The 17,196-nt window shown below is 35.2% G+C and overlaps 1 protein-coding gene across 5 annotated transcripts in view; it reads left to right on the top strand.

Annotated features, from left to right (window-relative positions):
* The first annotated feature begins 4,103 nt into the window (after positions 1-4,103).
* Positions 4,104-17,196, top strand: part of LOC149572827 (uncharacterized) — a 102,082-nt gene continuing 88,989 nt past the window's right edge. For 3 of the 5 annotated variants that reach the window (XM_089811992.1, XM_089811993.1, XM_089811995.1), the window contains exon 1: positions 4,123-4,235. The gene's annotated coding sequence lies outside the window, so the exon portion shown is untranslated. Of the gene's footprint in view, positions 4,236-17,196 lie in introns of all 5 variants that reach the window. The other 2 variants (XM_089811997.1, XM_089811996.1) reach the window with 1 other exon arrangement.

The raw sequence follows: 17,196 nt of genomic DNA on the forward strand, positions 1-17,196 counted from the left end.
CTTCTACACTTTAATTGATCTTGTTTCTTCACTTCATACAATGATAAAATCACACATTATCTTGTCAAATACTAATTGATCAAGTGCCCTTTGTAGTTCCATCACACTTACTCCTCTTTACTCAACAACTTTACTATCTCATCTTGTTATCTCTTTTTTCAAATCCTCTTCATCAATCGACTGATAAAATACTCTACAATATTAGCAAATGTCTTATCATTAAGGTTTGACATCAATAACAACATAATAATTGTTCCAATTGTAGTTTCCAATAGTCATGATGACTGCTAATATGTGACACATGGTTTATTTCTTTTGGGAGCTGACAAGATGGTGTACCATGTTGTTTGAATTGGTGAGTGCTAATTGTGGATCATGGCACATAATTTGATAATTGTAATAATTGTATTATTGTAAAAGATATTGTTTGCATCTTAACAAAAGTCTAATTATTTATTTGTGCATCGGGGTGTTTCTAATAGGATAACCTACTTACTTGGTTGTAACTTGTATAAATGAAAATAATTTCCTTAGTTGTAAGGTATGAGAATGTAAATATATGTGTGAGCCTTGATGCTAGATATCAAAGAAGAGCTAAAGGATTGTCAGATGCTTTGGAAGAGGTATAAGTGGAATCTATTATCATTTTTGTGTGCACATCATTGGAATTTCAAAGGCAATTGAGTTGTCATTCAATTAGTTCATCAAAGGTGAATTTAACCTTTACCATTTCATATAGAGAGTCCTTATTGTTGGTGGCTTTAGCCTTCACCTTTTGAGCAATATGCTATGGTAGGCTTTAGCCATCACCTTTTGAGCAATATGCTATGGTAGAGAACCTTTTGTTCTCATGAACTTGTAACAAGGTTGAGAACCTCTTAACAAGGGTTCAATCATTTAACAAGGACTTGTTCAAGTTAACATGGATAGTGTTAGATAACTGGGGGAGGGGGTGAATTGGTTATGTTGAGTTACCTCATGGTCCCTTCAAACATTTCATCACCATCAAAGCAACATAAACATAAACAATACTAACTTCAATACATCCAATCACTCGGTAGACATATCCAACATAAAACTTAATACCAAGTTGTAGTAAATTGTAAAACGTGCAAATCAACTTGCAACACAAATAGTATCCACACAATTTTGACACCAATATTTAACGTGGAAACCCTGTTAAGGGAAAAACCACCTGGGACCAACAACCCAAATTTTTCACTCTTATGAAGTGATCTCTATTAGGAGACTACCTTGTTACATACACTTTGCTAAAGTGACCTTATTAGAGGATTTCACCAAAAGAACATCTAGACCTTATCGCCCCCTATCTAGGAATAAAAAGAGTGGCCTTATTTAAAGGACTTACAAACACCACTAATTGATGTTACCATATAGGATTTCACAAACTTGTTAGGTCCACTTAGTACTTCCAAATTTTTTTGCTACAATGGTTAGATAGTATTAGTATAAAGTGACCTATAAGAATAATGACTACCTTTGCTTGATCATATCTCAGTTCTTGCTCTTTCTCTATCTTTTACTCACTCAACTGATTCTGTCTTCCATAAACTCCTTTTTTTGAACTCTCTATTCAACTTGGCTCGCTCAACTCAACTCTTTCTTCTTCACCTTTAACAACTTTGAATTCCATAACAACCTTCAATTAGTTCTTCAACTCTAGCATCAACTTTGAACTAGCTCAATATATCAACAACCTAAACTATCATTTTCTCCTCCTTAGATCCTTCCATCTTTTGTTGCATAATCATAATCATCGATCTTAGGTTTGCAACATAATTCCTCCATACAATGAATTTAAACACATAGAAATTATAACTTTACATAGAACTTTGTGTCCATCCTTATTCTTCTTCAATTTCCTTCGCCAAATCCTTTTTTATTTTTCTCCCTCATAGATCTTGCAACAAAATTTGTCTCACACAATAAACCTTCTTGGACTTTCTAAATTTTTACCAAAAGTCAGCCTCAAGTTCCAATTTAACAATCGTGTTCTTCTAGTTGACACTTAGTAAACATAATATTTACTCGGGCAACATATAACTTAATTAATATTGACTCACTTGAGCAAGATTGTATTCTTCATTCCTCTTTGCATTCACTTAGACAATACTGTAGTCACTTGGTGAATATAGTCTCCCTTCATTAACCTTGTGACTTGGTTAAGCTTGTGATCTTCAATACATTGCAACAATATATGATTGTAAAACAAACAAACCCATATTACATAATCATTGTCCAACTCATTCGAGTACCCATTGAATACCTTCCATTTTCAACTCTGACTTCATCATACTTTCTTCAAGTCCTCTTCATCAATCAAATGATATGGTACTTTCTTGAGTTAGCATAATGTCTAGCCAATTAAGACTTTGACATCAATGATGATATAACAACTGATATGACTCTTTTATATACATTCATAGCATCATCACCTAACAATCTATTACAATATCAGTTGGGGCTAATAGATAGATGTACTAAATGTATCACATTGACTTATAACAAAGTCAAGTCTCCTAACATGAACATTTTGATATTAGAGCATGATCTTGTGGGTATCATCCCCATTGGGGTTTTTTTACCTTAACACGATTTTCCTCTAGAACAAAAAACTTTTTGTTATGGTGTTGTTTTTCCTTTTATTATGCACTATTACATTCTTGATTGGTGATTAGTTTAAGAAGTTTAAAGTTTCACTTGTTTGGAGTGAATTTTTATTACTAACAGAGAGGAAGGACAAGGAGAAAGTGAAGAAGAAGGAGAAGGAGAAATAGGACATGTAGGAGGAGGATAAGGAGAAGAAGAAGAGGAGGAGAAGGAGGAGAAGAAGGATAAGGAGAAGAAGAGAAAGATGATGGAGGAGGAGGAGGAGGAGGAGGGAAAAACAAAGTGAAAGAAGAATACAAAGAAGAAGAAGTATAAGAACTAGAGGATAAAAAATCAAAAGAAGAAGAAGAAGAAAGAAAAGGAGACGAGTGAAAGAAGAACAAAAATGAGTAAGAGGAGAAGGAGAAGGAGAAGAAGACACAAAACAATAAGTAGAAAAATGAACAAAGAGAAAGAGAAGTCAATGGAGGAGGGGAAGAAGGAGGAAGAGAAGCAACACATGAAGGAAAAGAACAAATAGTAGTAGATGGAGAAGGAGGAAATACTTTGTTTCCCCACCCTTCAACCCCAAATACGTTAAACAATTAAAGAAATCAGATTTCATTTGAAAATTTTATGGATAGATTATGTAGGAGTTTTTCATAAACATTTCATATCACACTCTGTGAGACATCGCTATGAAGATAGATCATAGAGTGTGATATGAAATGTTGATGAAAACTTCTATAGAATTTACCACAACAATTGTTAAATAACACTAAACAACATATTTCACTATCAACATAACTATTATATCATTGATAAGTATGAGTGCTAGTTAACAATTATAGTAAATAGTACATTGTAGTACTAAATAAACATTGTCCCTACTCACAAGACCTAATAACACCACACTACCTATTTAAAACTTTTCAACTTAAGATTAAAGAACTCATATTAAGATCATAGAAGATGGAGAGATAAGTTCATGTACAAATATGTAAATAGCTAAGCATCTATTTACAACAAAATAACAATTACATTTATGCAAACCAATATCCAAAATTGCTACCTCTAGTCTAAATCACGATAAAAAATAACATGAACATGATCAAATAATGTATAAATCATGATAAAAAATAACATGAACATGATCAAATAATGCCCTCCATATTCTTGATGATGATGTATATATTGTAAGGTAGTTGGAAGATGTCTCCATACTTTGTTTGTCATTCTATCTTATTCTATCTTATTCTTATTAATTTTTAATTTCTCTAGTCTTCTTTCCTAGACTGCTATCTTTTTATTATATAATTCAACTTTGTTCAATAAAAAGAAAAGTGCATATACAGGTATGTAAGACAAAAGCAAAAACCAAGACTATGCAGCCATTAAATTTTTAGTCATAGCATAAGGACACTTGGTATTTTAATCAGATGAGCAACATCCTCTCTTGCCAAGTATACATATACAATAATAAAAAAAGGTGACAGTCAATCTTAACTATGACTCCATCATAAAAATGCGTGCCCAAAACTTAATACAACGTGGCTGAAAGTTGATAAGAGCTCATTTAAACCCGCCCGCGCTGGAATCGCAATCATCAGCTCCCATGTTTGCAGGTATGCCTGTTTTTACTCGTATAAACATGGCTGCTCTTACGTTCTCGTTTCTTGTCCACTCTGGTTTGCGGTTTAATTGTTTGCTTCAGCAGTGTGTCTTGTACTACCTTTACATCCCGTCAATTAAATGTTGGACAATAGAATCTCCCTCGGATTTTAGTTGCGGGCAGAGTGTTCTGGGTCAAGAATGTTTTGACAGTCATGTTACCTGAAACCCTAAACCCTGAAAGCGTATATTTGAAATTTTGATTCCAAAGTGTTTGCTAGTTGAGCAGGAAGTCTAGTTGGGATGAAATGAAGAGGTTTTAGTTACTCATTTTTGTCTGTTTGGTGAGGATTCTTCTTAAGGGGCTCATTATTGTGTATGTGACGGTAGTATTCATGGTGGTAGAGGTGGATTGTAAATTCTGTATTTCAGTATGCCAGTTCAAAATTCAGGATTTCTAAATACAATAAATATGAAAGATTAAATGGATTACAATATTAAGGGATTCCCATTCAGTAAACTGGTGTCCTGTTTCCGTAACTGCTTTCCTTTGTCCAAGACCCGTGGTGTTGCATGCGTTGGTGCCTATACTGGCACTTCTGTCTCGCTAACTTTGCTTTCTGGGTGTAATCCTCATTAATTGAGGGCCGTTTCTTTTGTGGACGTTACAGTATCCAGTCTCTTTACTTTTTTTGTGTGTAGAGGTTCAGATTTCTTGATAGTTCGAGTGTTCGGATTTCCTGTCAGGCTGCTTGATACCGCCCTCGTCTTTCTTTGGATGTGGCGTGTTGTTGGAAGAAACTTTGTGGTTTCCTTCGATTTGAATTTGTACTCAATATTTATTGTATAATTGTAGGCTTCTTCGAGTGCCTTCCTGACTGCAAATTCCATTCTTTATGGAGTGTAATACTATAAAGCCACTGACCACTACATTATTTGAGAACTTTGTAACTCAACCAAGGGCAATCTTTTCTGGCAAGGTATGATAAGTGTGGGTATATACTTGTATCTTCTAGTTTCTACCGGGACTGTTGATTTTTCCTGTGCTGATCAGCATATTTTGTCACTATGCATTTCTCTCACGCATGGTATCTACAGTATTACTCCTATCATTTATTTCGACATGGGAGGCAACTGTTAAGAGTACAAATGGTGTCTTTTGCTTTACAGAGAATTATTTAGAGACACTATTCTAACTTTGTCTACATCATCTACATTAATTTCACCTTTAAAAAGAGGGATATCAACAACTACTTTTGTCTTGAAAGTTAAATGGGGCCAGACCCCCCGATGGCTCACTTGCTGTTGAGGCGCATGTCATAGATATGATCCATGGCAAGAGATTGTCAAATCGTTCAATCATTTCCCTTTTCTTTTGTTTGAGAGCTTTTTCAAGCAACAACTTCAAAGGATTTTTTCTCTCTCTCTCTCTCTTTTGCCATTTGAGAACATTTAAGCTGACAAATAAGATAATGCAAAGGGTCAAGTATCTTGAGACCATGCTTCTAGTAATCTCTCCTTGTTTTGTGGAATGTACAGAGATGAAATGGACTATTGAGATACCGTTGATTTGTACTTGATTGGAAGTAGATGAGGAACACCATAAATTGCAGAAACTTAGCATTTATAGAATTTACAAGCATTTAAAAAAGGAAAATTTATGCAATAGTTATAAATCATTCTTGCACTAAGAATTGAATTTTAGCAATCTTGGCAAAGAGATGTTTTTATTAGAAAACTGATATACCTATTTTGGGTGGAAATCCTCATAATTTGCACCCAAGTGCATCAAGAAATGAAAATTATTAAAGGAGAAGAATATGAATTTCACCTTGTAAAGCCAAGGACTCATTTGTAGCTGAGGGATGTGAATAAATCATGTTGGAAAATAGTAGATATGGAAAAATAATTTTAACAGATTGCCCAAATTGGGTAAAAATTCATCTTGTCATTTTCAGGAATTGGTGTTAGGATGAAGTCATGAGGAACAAATTTATGCACTCTTTGATTATGTGGTACATTTTGTTTGAGTTAGTATAATTAGTTTCTAAGAATTGTGTCCCACATTACCATTTGGGTCATTGCTCCTTGAGAAGCAATATTTTTCATTTGTCAAGTTCTTAGATCAAAAGTGGGGACCTCATCTCTTTATTTTTTTGTTGCGGACCATTTTTCATGATATATAAATTTTACTATTTTAGCAACTCTATAGAGTGGCATTACTTGGGTTTTAGCACCCTTAATCTTTGTATCCTAAACTAGTACTATTAAGATTAACAATAGAAGGCTTTAGTTTCTCTGAGAAATATGATGCCTGCATAAGTCATGGGAAATACTGCCGAAGAAGGAAAATATTGAAGATGCGTTCAAGCTGAGATTGCATGAAAAATTGAGTTCAGAGTCATTTTCTCCCAACTAATTAGTAAAGGCTCATGAACTATATCTCAGAAGTTTGAATATCTTGTTTGGACTTGTTATTCCTTTCTTTTTTAATACAAATACATCTTGTCTCGAACTCGATGTTTAGTGGTACCATATTTTGGTTGTGGTGGTGTTTGTATATATATTTTTATATTAGTATTGTGTGCTTCTTGGATTCTTTCGATAAACATCCTTGCTTTGTTTGACTTGAGCATGAGGATATTTGTTTAGAGGATAGAGGTAGAGGAGCTATATAATTTGGGGCTAGTGGCTAGAACTTGAAACATACTTGAAACAGGATTTCTGTGAAGTGGTTTGACTATGGTTGTGTTAGATACATGACAAACTCCTATGCCATGTGTGTTGATGCTTCGGTTGGTACATAGTAAGATGATGAAGTGGTGGAATACTTGTTTTCTGTTTATTGGATGGAAGATAGTTGACTTAGTTATAGGTATCTTTGTATTCATCATGGATTAAAGGGTGGATGAAAGATATTCAACAACTTGGCTCAGTTTGATGCAATTGTGGCATCTTGAGGTAAACTAGTGTTTTGAAGAAGATCTTGGTAGTGCCTTTTCTCAAGGTGTCTTTCTTATATGGAGGCAAAACTGTCATCTCAGAACACAATATATTTATATTTAGGTATTCAAGGTGTTAGTAGTGGGGTGTATAGTTCTTGCTTCTTGATTGAAACTTTGGTGATTGTGCACATTTTGAATGCTGATGTCATAAGGCATCTTTGATCACTAAGAATGCCTCTTTATCACTTTTGTGGTCTACTTGGCCTTAAAAATTGCCTACCACTTGACTATATTGTGCCTTCTGTGCCATCTTTGTCTTTCTTTTGGTAGAACATTGAGATTCTCTAGATGACACATAATTCAGTCTTGCGAATGGACGTTTGTAACTTGCTTATTTGGAGTTGAAATAGTTAGGGTCAGTGACAAATTAAAGGGGCAAATTTAACTTTTAATATCTATAGAATCAAGGATTAATTACAATTTTGTAATTGGAAGTTACATGATTAACATGAATTACTAATTAGAGATTAATCACAATGTTGCAATTAGAAGTTACATGAGCATCAGTTTCACTTTTACTTATTGAGATGAAATATATGCATGTATCATGGTCAGTTATGATAACGACCATCCTATACTTTATTGAGTTTGCGTGAATTGGAGAATGTCGTGATTAGTTTTGATGTTTGTCTCTTGCCTTTTTTGACTTTATTCCATTGTTGATATGATCAGGCAATGGTGTAATGTTCTCTATTTTTTATTAGATATAATGAATGCCTCATTGTATTGTGCTAGCAGGTGCCCATGCTGAGTAAGGGCACACAAGAGCATGCATGAAGCATCTATCTCCACCTCAAAGGATGGTTGCAAATAGGTGCCAAGAAGAGTTAATGCTTTAGCTCTTAACATGCATGTTGGTGTGGCCCAATAGAAATGAAATTTTCCTTCGCTCCTTTTGTCACTTGATTAGGAACCAAGTAATGTGGAATACTCCCAAAACAAGCCTATGGTGAAAACTAGCTTAACCTAGGAAGTTACAATTATTGCTAAGTTTCCTTGTTGAATGGTAGTTGTGGATTACTTGAATCTTCCCTGGATCCCCATTATGCTTCATCCTAATAATGATGTAGATCTAGTGGACCTTGTGCATGCCCAACAAACTTTTTTCCATGACGTCATTTGTGATGTTGCACTATTTCATGAATCTTCAAATGCTCCTCCCATTAATCTTTGAAGATCGAAGTGTCATGCAAGTGCACAACCCAAGCATGCCCAACAAACTTTTTTCCATGACGTAATTTGTGATTTTGCACTATGTCATGAATCTTCAAATGCTCCTCCCATTTATCTTTGAAGATTGAAGTGTCATGCAAGTGCACAACCCAAAGGTTTTGGTGAAGGACCTTAGAATATCATTCTCTGTTCTTACAATTTTTGTGGGCAAGCCAAGCCTATTGCATCTGCCCCTGATAATATTTTTGTTATTTCTCTTTCACAATAAACAAGCATGCAATCTTAACACCTTTTGATCACCAAGATCCCTATGTGGACAAGTTTAGAGCATATGGTTAAGGGGGTTAGACTAATATTATAGAAAATACTCTATGATTGCAAGCTGCACAACTCAATATAAAAATAATTGCAAAATTTTCAGTGTAATTTCATGGCGAGCTTTCCAAATCAATTGCAAAGTGGATACTGAAAATTTGAAGCCAATTCTAGGGGCATGTGCTCCAAAAAAATTACAAATTTAAATTAATATGGTGGCGAGTTGCAGAGATAAACATGACAAGTAATAATGCCAGAAATGTAAGTGACTTTTAAAGTTGCTGTTGGATAGCCATTTAGACTTAAATATGTCTATTCTAAATTGATGTGGACCTCTTAGTTTTATTATTATAGAGAATACCTACTAGAGTGAATAATTAAGCTCTATATAATATCTCTGACTGTAATTGCAGCAACTTTACTGAAAACTATTAATATCAACAATTATGATAATGACAATGACCATATTAATCAGTGAATTGATGAATCAATATTACCAAATAGATATTCAATAATTACAATATTCCCAATCTCTGTTCACAAGAATCATCAAGATATTAGCAGCAATTTAATGTTTTAATTTCTTGGTAATAGTGTTTAATTTTATTTATGAAACAAAGAGTAAATACAGTAAAAGTTCCATAACTGATGAACATCAAAAAACCTCCCCAAAAGTCATCAACTACTCATTACAGAGTAAGGACCTGTAGAACTAGTAATCATAAACCCCTAACCCAGATCCACACTTATCGAAATTTACAGAAATGCAATCTGTTCTTCACAACAAATTTGCAAGAAGAATGCCCACAACCCACAACCCAGTTACATTTGCATTTCCATTACATCATAAATGTTGTAAGTTCCAAATTCACAACAACATAAAAAATGGAGATCTGGAATCAACTCTGTAACACCTTGTCCAACCACAACTTGAAAATGTTGAAACACCAATCACAACATCATGCAAAAAACTTAGTACCCCCAACTTGCATGTCATTGTCTACCCACCATTGAAACTAACCAAAACATTAAACAAACGGGTGCCAGTCTGTTAGTTAACAGATTTGTCTTTTATGGAAACAACCTTAAAAATGACTCTCAAATGCCCATATCAAGAAGATAATGATCCGCGACTAACAGTTGGATCGCTTTGCAATTGAAACCTCTGAATTATCTCGGGTACAGCTCCTCGTGCAAGATTTGCTAAGAATCAATTAAATTACAATTGGCAATGCTTTTAACTGGAAAGCACGAAAGGCACACAAATGTCTACCCATAAACATGGAATAGATGCGAAGAGCTAAACAATTGAAACGAAAAACAAACAATGGTACAAAGATCATTCATCTAACCATTACATTACAGGTAAAGCACAAAGAAAAATGTATCGTTCTCTCCAAATACACGAATAATTTAAGTTCAAAGACCAAATTATAGATGTACATGCAATCAAATGGAGTATAATTCCATTCAGGGAAAAACTGAAACAATCCCAAGATTGATCTCAATTGGAAGACAAGTATCAAATTCAAAGACTTGGTATACTGTTTTCCCTCCCTGAATACACAAAAAGATACAAAAAAATCCTATTGCTCCTGCACACAAATCACTGTTTAGAAAAACAAAACAATTTCCTCCTCTTTACATTACAATCAGAACAGAAAATAAAATCCACACAAATCACTGTTTACAAAAACAAAACAATTCCCTCCTCTTTACATTACAATCAGAACAGAAAATAAAATCCCCTCCTGTCGCACTAAGTCTTCAGGAAAGAAGCTGGAACCCCTGTTCTATCTTATTTCTCCCTATAAATAGATTCCCTAAAAGGCCTCATTCAGTTTTGATAACTGAATTTTGGAGCTTCTGTGTTATCTACCCGGGGTTTACCCTCTTTTTATAACTTCACCAACATATTTTATAATGTCATATACCCCTTTTACAATATTATAATTATAATTGGTAATGTTATAAACATAAAATTCTCATGATATATACTTTACATGCAGGCATGTGGCATCGGGATAATGTGGCTGCACAATACTAGTCACAGTGACTGAGTGTCAATAGTCGCCATGTGTTTCTCTTACACATACTTGAAGCACTCAAAACAATTTGTCTGTTAGTGCAAATGAAAAGAAACACAGGCATTAGAGTTCTTGATTCAATCAATCATCTTTGGCTTCTGACAAACTGGACAGTTTACTGACCGACACTTTCCAAATTCATTAACTTCAGAACTCGCACAATGCATGAATCTCCATATTTCGTTTGCCCACTCGATAATTCCAATTACAACTTTTGTTTGGCTATTGAGGATTTGTCTTACTTGTTTATCACAACTTGATGTTCGATCCATGCCGCCTTTAAATCTGATGTCGCTTTTTTTTTTCTTTTTTTACTCTGGCAATGGTGGGTCAAATTCTATCATGTTTACTTTCTAGGACACCAGTAGATATATTGGCGATGATTGCATCATTGATTCATTGTGCCTTGTGTGTATTTTGAAATTCTCTGGTGCAGAGACACATAGAAAGGTGTGCCAACTATCATACTTGGGAGGGATCGGTTCCAAGGCTCTTGTCCTTTTGAATGAGATCATGGACATAACGTAGTGCCCGTATCATGGAATTTGGTGGAGTATTTTGTCGAGTTGAGAGCATACCAAACCATATACCAAACAATGACACATATATGTCCCATGTCTGAAAACGTAATCCAGAGAACTAATCATGTGTTTCATACTTGCTACTTGCTACATACACCTATAATCTAAATATGTTCATTGGACTTTAATGAGTGAAATTTGATGGTGCACTTGATATTGTTTTCTGCTGGATGATGCATTTATGATTAGTGCACACTCCTTAAATCAAATGCACACGAAATCCTTAATGGACTCGATGCTGATTGCATGCATGGTTCAGGAGCACATGAACTTGTATAAAACCTTCACATTATATAATTGCACAATCCCCTTCCATTCTTTTATTAAACTTGGCCAATGGTTCTCGCCTTTCGAGACACCGAAGGTCATCAACCTAAGGTTTGAAGTTTTAGTGACGACAATGAACTTTAGCATTTCCATTCCTTCATCTATGCGTGGGGCATTTAACCAAACAATTTGCACACTTCTTCACTTCTCATTCACAAGTCCGATAATCATATGGTTGGTGTCTTTTAGTTTGAAGATGGTCCATGATGAATCAAAGTTGGCAATCTTTTAATTTGCCCCTTTTCATTGGTGCTTTCCATGTTGTTTGCCAAGTATTACCGACAGTCTTGTTATACTAGCATATAGTTTCTGATGAGAATGGGATTTAATTGTGTTGTAATTTGGAGACACTTAGAATATTGATCTCTTGGCTAGGGAATGTGCTTTGATATCAGACCCTTGGCTCTTATTGATTGCTCATATAATAATGAAGGCATTTCCCTTAAGACTGATACCAATTGGGTATCGATATCAATGAAGATATTTTGTAGTTTGGTTGTGACATCATTACCATCCTTAATGAAATTCTCTTCAAAATTTGGCATCTTTGACATGATGCGGCACCTCTCTATGAGAAACAACATTCCCCTACGCATTTATCGCGTCAAGCTTCCTTCATGGGAGATAATGGCATCAGTGTCCTCCATCTTAGTTGAAAATGAGTCTATAGAGTGGTTGGGGCTAGATATATTATATCAAATAATTGGCATGCATTCTTGAACTCACAACGAACTTGATTAAAGACTCATTGTATACTTGGAAGGTTGGGGACTTCATTCTTCTATTATGCATTGAAGATAGTTGCAAAACCCAATGATTCATGATGGGAAATGCACGCTTTCAAGCACACCTGGGCAGAAAGTAATGATGGAACACCAACATCTGCTTTACCCATTGTCCAATTTCCTATACATAAGGACACTCATTCAATTCTTGTTCTTCTTTTTCCTTTTTAAGAGGAATCGGATCCTGATTTACATTGAGGGTGTCTATATTGAATGTTTATCTCCATGTGTTCCCTTCGATGTCTTTCATTTGAGAATAATCATTCATTCCCCCACTGATGACTTCATTTGTAGGTTATTACTCCTTTGAATGTATGGTGTATTTAGTACACTTGGATTGACAGGAAGGCCAAAACACTTTACTCTTGGCACAATGATTCACAATAAATCCTCTTTCAAACTAATGGATTTGAATTCCTAAGTTTGAATTTTGGATTTAAGCACCCTCAAACATAAGGGATTCTGACATGTTCATTTAAATTGAAGCTTGAACAAAGACCTATAGAATCTATACTGCTGAACTTTGAGTATGCAAATACCTAGATGCATTATGCAAACCAATCGAAGTACCATTTTGAACCTAGATGCAGTATGCAAACCAATTGGGACCATAATGTACCAGATGAAACCACTGAACTTGTGCTTCAAACTTGAACTCTGAGTCTGAGCCTTGAACTAGTGTTAAGTTTAAACTTGAACCATGCATTTGAACCTTTGAACCTTGAACCTATGGGCCCTTTGAACTCAACGAACCTCTTGAACCTATTTGTACCAATCAAACTAGTTTGAATTGGTTCCAAATGGTTCAAGGCCCGTTCCTGAACCAAACTGGATATGATGTGAACTAACTGGACCATATGAACCCAGTTCAAGGAGGTTTGGGAATCAAGGGAAATCCAAATTTTAAATTTTTTTAATAGGGTCCATAGGGTTACTAACACATTCATAATCTATTGCACCAATAAAAACTAGAGTAAAAATTTACAATTTGTAATATCAAAAACACTTTTTTGTATTTTCCTTGCTCATCCAGATGCATGGTAATCACACCCAGCCCAATCTACAAAGCCCGAAGAGGATATAAGTGCATAGAAACATCAACACATTGATGTGGAAAACTCTTGGACAAGAAGGAAGAAAGCAATGGTACCACTGGAGGTTGCCATTAGTGTTCACCAGTTTGTTTCTGCAACAGAGCATTTATTTTTTCCTTTAGGAAATCTTCTTCACTATTTTCAGTCGCCCTCCTTTGTCTTCATCTTTCTTGGAGTTCTGCCTCATCCTCATTTGTCCATCCAACATTCTGTTCTATCCTTTCAATGTTAACATCTAGAAAGTGGATCATTACTACTAGTTTCAAAGTGAACCACCTTTTTTTGGCCATTCTAAACCTACGGTTTTTCAGCCATTCATCAAATCCCACACAAAGGGTGTATACTTCAAGCCCTCAATTTTTTGGAGGCCACTTTTATTTCTCATCCGAGCTTATTCTTGATTTTGGAGTAGACATTCAAAATCTCCTCCAAACCTCCAAGAGCTTCTAGAGGAACTATTGTTTCAATGAGCAATTTGACAGTAGTCTTGTCTTCTCCCACCTATAGTGCCTAGGCCATGGTCTCGGATTAGATGTCCATGCTTGTCCTATGATGATTCTCCACTTGATAAAACATTTCACCTAGAATAATTTGAACACTCTCTGTGAGCCTTTTGTCTATGAAATTAAACATTTTGTCTAATTTTATTTTCCTGCTTTGTCCATGAAAAAGGTTATGTTTTTTTGTGTAGGTAAGAGTGAAATAGGTCTTCATCTCTTACAGTTGCAAAGGAATTCAACAGAGAATGAAATTTTTGAAAGGGAGAGTCACCGAATCTGTACTTGCAGGCAGACAAACGAAATCTTTCCCATCATAATCACTTTGCTCAAAAGTAATTGCATGGCATTCTCAACAAAATTCACTTTGCACCCCTATTACATCTTCGTCGTCATCTACATGCTACATTAAATGGTTGTAGTTGTTTTGTGGCCAAAAAAGAGTTTTTAGTTATTGCAATTTATTTCCACATCCATCCTAATGTTTTCAAAACCTTCAAGTGTGATTTCATGCATGTTAAGAGTTAATGCCTCGTTCGAAAGTGTGTTGGCTTCTTTATTTCCTTGCCTTCTTACATGTGTCAATTGAAGTCCTCGAATGAAGTTAAAACTCTCAAAATTTGGTTAATATAATTTTGCAAGTGTCAGGCTTCCATGTCACCTTTGATAATTGCATTTACAATGATTTGTAAGTCTCCTTCGACATGTAGTTTCTTGACACCAAGCTTCTTTGGAGCCCAAACTGCTAGTAAGGCCGCTCTACTTCTATAACATTATTAGTTTCATCCAATAAGTTTTTCCCGCCATAAGCAATAAGATCACCATTTAAATCTTGGATGATAAAACTTGCTCCTTAAAGTCCAGGTTTACCTTTCGAAGCACCCTCGAAATTGCATTTCCACCACCCTTTAGAAGGTTAATCTCAAACCACATCATTAGGCAAAATAATAGAAGGATAAACCCAGTATATCTGATTCACGAGCAAAAGGGTTTGTGGTGACCGAGTGAGAATCGAATTGGAGTTGATGCGTAGCACTGGGATTAGTAGCCTAACACTACATCTCACGACTTGTCTTCACACCAACTTGGCTACTCACGTGCCCTTTATGAGTCTTTGGTGACCAGGTGAGAATCAAACCAAAGTTGATGTGTAGCATTGGGATCATTACCCTAACACTACACCTCATGGCTCGCCTTCACACCAACTTGGCTACTCACACACCCTCAAAAGGGTTTGTAGTGACCTTGTGAGAATCAAACTAGAGTTCATGTGTAGCACCAGGATCATTAGCCTAACACTACGCCTCACAACTCACCTTCACACCAACTCGGCTACTCACACGCCCTTACCAACAATTTAATTTTATTATGGGCTGTGATCAGATAAAGTGGAGGTACTATAGTCCCAAATGCTGTAGGGTGGCTTCTTTTAAACCCAAAATCATTCATATTTTCTAGTATCAAATGACATGACTGAGAAAAAAGGTGCAACCAGCAGTGGTTTTGCTAACAATGATAGTGACTCAACACTTATATATCAACAAAACAAATAATTTGAAATCATCATCTCATTACATGAAAATCTATACAAATCAAAATCTGCAAACGCCACACACAATTTCTAGAAAATCATTGTGAGGAATTATTCTTTACTTAGTAGAGTTAATTTCTTCCTTCTGTCTCGTGTAGGAATATTCCTAAAGAATCCCTACACGTCTTTTGGCCTTGATGAATTCTCACAACTCATTTTCTTTATTTCATATATTTAGAATATTAGATTTCCTCCTCATGAGGATTGTTACACATTGCACACACACAAGATGATCTCACCTCTATATATTTGAGGTGCCTCTATTTTTTTCTTTTTTTCTATTGGAACATTTCTATACTAAGCTTGCTCTTTGTTTATCTCATTGTATATTTTTAGGTTTTATGTGATCTGCATAATTATGGGGTTTATTCTTTTTTCTATTTCCCCCTTAAAAATCTTGTGTCTTCTTCAAACAATTGGTGTGCTTGCTCTTGGTTTTGGCTTCTCAAATTTATGATAATATCTACCTTCAAACAATTGCTCCTTGATTAGCTCTTTTTTGGTACTCTATGCTATTTTACTTTCAATCATATCAAACTCTAATATATTTTGAAAATCCTACACAACCAAAATAACTAAAATCAGAAAAGCTTATATCCATTCACTACCACTAATTACTAGAAACTGTCTTTTTACCATTAAGCTCTTTGGTAGTCCCTTATGTAATTACTGAAATAAGTTGGACGGTATTTGTCCTTTGATTCATTGTTTACTAAGGGGTTAATGTTATAGGGAAGAAAAGATTAACTTCAATCTTAAGCTTTGTTGCAAGGCCTGCACTCTGTAGGTCTAGTGTGGGTGTGTTTGTGGGTGCATGATGGACACGCAGACTTGCATATCTCGGCGCGCATCCGCATGGTTGGGTGCACAAAATTGTACATCTAGGTGCATCCACAAGGACGAGTACCCATCTTGTGCTCTTAGTCGCACCTGGTTGTACCTATGTGCCCACTCTATAAAAATAGGTCCAATACACATTAAAAAAGCATTTTAAAATTTGTTTTTCTACTAAACCCTAAAATGGACCAATATGAGGCCTTCCACCACAAATACATTTTATTTTACCTCTTTGTTTTTCTCACCTATTCTCTCCATTTTGGCATTTTGAAAGGAAGTGATTGTATTTGGAGGAGATCGATTGTGGGGTGCCAAATAGCTTCCACAAATGGAGATATAAGTATATAAGTTATGCATTTAAATCCTATTCTTTTGTCTTGTGATGAATTTTTTCCAGGTTTTTGATGGATTTTTTCAAGTTTGTGAAGAAGTTTTTCAAGTATGTTTTTTTTTAATGTTTTTTATAGATTACAATAATGGCTAATAGTCAAAGTTTAGTGGGTGCGGAGTGAAGTCAAAAATTTAGAATTGATAAATCATCTCCTTTATGGAGACATACCAAAAGAATTTCGCAAGTTCTTGCAGGGGGGGAGATTTATTTGGAAGTTTAAATCTGTAATTTACAATATAATAACTCTTCTTACCAAGTGAAACTTTATTTTATGGGCCTTGGTGGTAAAGAG

The sequence above is a fragment of the Cupressus sempervirens genome, chromosome 2 (genome assembly GCF_028749045.1).
Source record: "Cupressus sempervirens isolate cs-2001-9-10 chromosome 2, ASM2874904v1, whole genome shotgun sequence".
Classification (NCBI taxonomy): domain Eukaryota; kingdom Viridiplantae; phylum Streptophyta; class Pinopsida; order Cupressales; family Cupressaceae; genus Cupressus; species Cupressus sempervirens.